The sequence below is a fragment of the Octopus bimaculoides genome, chromosome 2, assembly GCF_001194135.2.
Source record: "Octopus bimaculoides isolate UCB-OBI-ISO-001 chromosome 2, ASM119413v2, whole genome shotgun sequence".
In the NCBI taxonomy this organism is placed as follows: domain Eukaryota; kingdom Metazoa; phylum Mollusca; class Cephalopoda; order Octopoda; family Octopodidae; genus Octopus; species Octopus bimaculoides.
Window position 1 is genome coordinate 108,739,576 of NC_068982.1, and position 5,042 is coordinate 108,744,617.

General features: G+C 33.0%; 1 protein-coding gene across 1 annotated transcript in view; it reads right to left on the reverse strand.

The window, feature by feature from the left end:
- LOC106876748 (uncharacterized) overlaps nucleotides 1–1,975 on the reverse strand; it is a 127,858-nt gene extending 125,883 nt beyond the window's left edge. The window contains exon 1 of the mRNA XM_052978600.1: nucleotides 1,957–1,975. The gene's annotated coding sequence lies outside the window, so the exon portion shown is untranslated. The remainder of the gene's footprint in view (nucleotides 1–1,956) is intronic.
- Nucleotides 1,976–5,042: the final 3,067 nt, after the last annotated feature.

A 5,042-nucleotide genomic window follows, 5' to 3' on the forward strand; every position in this document is an offset into this window, starting at 1 on the left:
TTTTTTTTTTTTTTTTTTTTCAAAGACCTCATAGATTTTTTTAGAATACTTCATGGAGACCACCCTTATGAAATATCACAGTATAGAATGTGGTCTTCTTGAGCACAGAGCCTGATTGAGAGCAATTGGTCCAATCAGCTTAAGGCCAGCTCTGTCTACAGTTGTGGTTGTGTGTAGGAACAGAGATGCCATTGGAATTGAGTTGAACAAGTTTCCAAAGTTTTTGCAAGAATAAAATTCTTTGAAGAAATTTCTTTTAAAAATCTTGTAAATTTTCCCTTCTCTCTATCAAAGTATGCATGAGCACTTTCACACACACGTATACCCACAGCCTAACTTCTGCCTACCAAATTCACTCATGAGGCTTTGGTTGGCCTGAGGCTGTAGTAAAAGATACTTGCTGAAGGTGCTATGCAATGGGATTGAACCTGAAGCCATATGGTTGGGAAGCAAGCTTCTTTACCACATAGTCATGCCCATACATTTAATAAATGTCCAAAATACAACTATTTAATGGGAAAAATAACTAATCTTTTTTTTAACCACAATGTTTGAAATAGCCAGTACTTATTTTCAATTTTTGTAGGGTTAACTAAAAAACAAGCACATCTCACCCTAGATAGGACATTGGGTTATTACAACTTTTCCAACAGGAGAAACTAATAAACTTATGAAATCAATGGTGCTTCCACTAATTGAATTGAAGAATTGTTCCTATCTCCTATCTTGTCATATCTATTTACAACCATTTGAGTATTATGTGTCGGGACCACAGATTCAACTCAGTATTTAAAACAAGATACAAACCACCATTCTGTCAGCTAGTTGCTATTGTTGTTTAGCACCAAATCATCCATGGCTGAGTGTCTGTTCAAAGGTTTTCCATGCACTAACATGCTTCTCTGTTTTCAGACAGTATATGTAAGAGTACATTATTTGAGGTGTCTTCCCATCTTTAATAAAAGACAATGAGGTATGATTAGAGAGAGATATGATTGTTATTCCAAGTAGATTGAGTATCAACATAAAGGTCCCTATTGTCTGCTAACCTATCCAATCAGTCATCCACATACTCATATTTAGAGAATTTTTATGCATATGTTGATCCCCTATTTTCTTCTTATCAGTCTATCTTGTGTTTTGAACAGCTGATTTTTTTATCACCTTCATAAAATTTGGAATAGGATTTTATTTTTATACAAGATTTCAACACACTTATTCAATATACTCCACTGATCTGTGGAACAAATGTATGTAAACTAGATTTTCAATTAAGCTATCTTTGGTCCTTGAGCTGTTGTTATTGTTGTTTAGCTCTATATCAGTCCAGATTAAACAGAGCTGTGATTAAAAACATTCCAAACATTCTGTCATTTATTCAGACAAAATGCCTCCAGGAACTTCTGGTTATTTATTCAGAAATGCAGATCAGATGTCAAAATCAAAAACAACCCACAATGTACTTAGGTTAACACTACTTAATGTGACATTCAACTTCTAAGCAGTAGAATATGATTTGAGGACAATGTAGCTGCTTTTTCTATGGAGTTGAGCAAAAACTCTCTTTGTATTCAAGCAATTGAACATTCTCAACTTACTATCCAATCATGATGGAGATCCATATTAAAGTTTATGACTCACTCTGGACAATTTACGTTGGAAAACATTATACAGGATGCCTCCACTCAAGGACAATTTAGATATGACAAATGCGGTCACAACTGCATGACATTATTAACTATTTTAACACATTATCACTTAAATTGTTTAAGATAAAAACTGATAATTTAATCAAGTCAACACACCTACCTCTCCTTTCTCTAATAAGTTTACTACCACCACAGCTTCAACAACTACAACAATATTGAAATTTTGTTCATTTTCCTCATACTCCACAGATGTAAAATAAAATAAAGAAAAATGAGACATTAAGAATAAAACACTGAAGTATCTTACCTTAGAAATATTTTCTGTAAATAATTCCAATTGTGTTCCATTACAGTTTTAATTCCCATTGCTTTGTCTTGCTTTTTTTTTTTTCACTAGCCTAATGTAGTTTAGCCAAGTTCTTGTGATGGTTCTCATATAAACAGCTACACATTGCAAAGAATGAAAGTGGTTAGACTTTAATATTCATGTTTCATTCTAATATCTAGTTATCTTGTAATCAATAATTGTTTTTAACATTACACATACACAGTAGCTTTTATATTATGCTATATATACAATGACATTTTGCAACATCATGTATGTATATGACAATAGTTATGATGTTGAGCATTAATGGCAGCTATTATGCTGTACATATATAATAATGACATTTATAATATTCCACTTGTAACAGAGAATTATGTGTACACATAAAACTGTTTTAGACCATCTCTCAGGAAAATATTCTCTATAGATTTGCTTTAAATCTCAACATTGCTGTATCAGAATCAGTATATATTGGCAAACTACTGGATTACAAATTCAAATCTTATGCATTTCACAAGCATCATATAAATACTAGCAACTTCAAATAGAAAAGCTTCAGAAGAGTGATCTTCAGACATTGTTGGAACTAGAGGCTCTATCATAAATTTTTAAAGTGAAACTTTGCTCTCAATGAGCAGCATTTCTCCGTTATCAGAGATCACACACAGGATGCCACTTTTATGGACAAGGGCAATTTCTTTTTTTTTAGACATGCAGAAAATAACTTCAATCAGTATGTATTCTATATATTATCTAAGTGGAAACAACTTGGAAATAAGCAAGAGTTGTCTCCTTTAAAGCTAATTTTTATTTACTTATTTATTTTTTAATAAGTGGATTGAATTAGTATATATTAGAGATGAGTAAGCCTCTACACCAGGCCTGGCCAACTCGAATTACATTGCAGGCCACTTTAATCATAGAAAGTTTTTCGAGGGCTGCTTTTATACTGACTGAATTGAAAGCATTTTGCTTTCTCATGCTATTATTACAATAATGAGTGAATGGTCATTGATTCAACATGAAATATTGAAAAAACAGTAGTATCTTTCTTCTTTACTTTTCATTACAATCTTTAATTTTTGATAAAATTTTTAAAATGTTTATTTAAATAAACCCATTTCAAGAAAGTGTCAAGCTAGCCACAAGATAAGTCTGTGGGCCGCATGCGGCCCACGGGCCTCAGGTTTGCCAGCCCTGTTCTACATAATTGTTTGACCTGCTAAAAGTAGCAACCAAATCTCCATCCTATTATACCCTTCTGTCTGTAGTGACGCTTGGTTCCAGTCACCATTTTGGGATTTTCATTCCCGCATGTGCAGGAATTAGAGCCTTCTAGAAGGCCTGCCAGAAGCCCCTTGTGCACATGAGCAGTCATCAGCAGCCGCTAGGCTTGACCGCCATCCTCTCTCTTTGTCCCTGCTGCTGACCTAGATGCATGCAATCTTGACCAGCTCCATGTAGCGGGAGATCTGAAGGTGTCACACGGCATTGGCTAACCTGTGGAGAATGCCTTCACAATTATGATTAAACTGACTCTGCTGCCTCCACACCAAGGCGATCTGGCTACTGATTGTCCCAAGATGTAACACTTGTACAGACAGAGAATAAATATTGTTATTTGTTCAGATATTCTTGTTCCGCTATTTTTCCTTCCACATTTATGTAAGGAATTGTGTGGCACCCATCCAGTGCCAACATTACTTCCTACAATTGGTGACCCCCCGATGAAGGACATTAACAGCCAAGATTCTAACTAGCGCCCGTTTTCACAATGGTGAAAGGAAAAAGGGAGCTTTTCCACTAACGCCAAATTCACACGTCTGTCTATGCTCGCATTATTTCTTCATTCCGACATCAAGCTGCAACAATTTGGACAGAAAAACATAGACCAACGCCGACACCACGTGCTAATAATCAGGGTTGTGGAGCCATCTTTCCTCAACCACATGCTTCTACAGGTTTTTTTTCAGCTACTATTTTTAGCAGTGATATTAACCTTTTGACTTTCATCTTCTAGCGAAATTTAGTTTTTCCAACTTCTCAAGAAAAAAAAAAACAATTATTAAAAAAAAATTATTATAATTTTTTCATTCATAATTTTTTCGTTCATATTTTTATTTCTAATAAACCTTTAGTTCTGATTTTAACATTTAAGTTTCAGTTTGAACGACAACAACATTTTGATTAGTATAGTTTTTACTTTGTTTAAAGACTTTATATCATTGTTTGAAAAAAATAAGTATTCTTGTATTTTTTTATTATTCAATTGATTTTTAATGATAATTAAATAAACGTTTTTAGTCTTAAATACTCTAGCTTAAACTATTGCATCGTTTAAATATGTGCTAATATTATCTTTATTATTATTTTAACCTTAAACTTTGTTCAAATTGTATTTTAAACGAAAAAATTTATTTAAATTGGTTTTTGTATATAATATACCTGTTAGCATATATCATAATGTTGATTATGGAATGTTTATTATTTTGATATTTTTAATAATATTTTTCTATCTTTATATAATAAGTATTTTATATAAATTCATTTGGTATTTATACATTCATTTATTATTATTATTGTTGTATTTTGACCTGAAGATTAGCTATATTTTTGAATAGAATTAATTTTCGATAGTTTTAATCGATTTTAATCGATTTAAATTTCCTTTCTATTTGAAAATTAGTTATGAAACATGTGTAGTCTTTTTATTATCTTATCTTATGATACTTACTTTGTATTATATTATACTCATTTATTGTGCTTTTAATTATTAATTTTTCTATATGTGACAATGGATTTTCATCGATGAGTTCATGAACCTTGGTTCTTTTCCCTAAAACTATATATACATATCATCATCGTTTAACATCCGCTTTCCATGCTAGCATGGGTTGGACGATTCGACTGAGGACTGGTGAAACCAGATGACTACACCAGGCTCCAATCTGATTTGGCAGAGTTTCTACAGCTGGATACCCTTCCTAACGCCAACCACTCAGAGAGTGTAGTGGGTGCTTTTACGTGTCACCTGCACGAAGGCCAGTCAGGCGATACTGGTAATG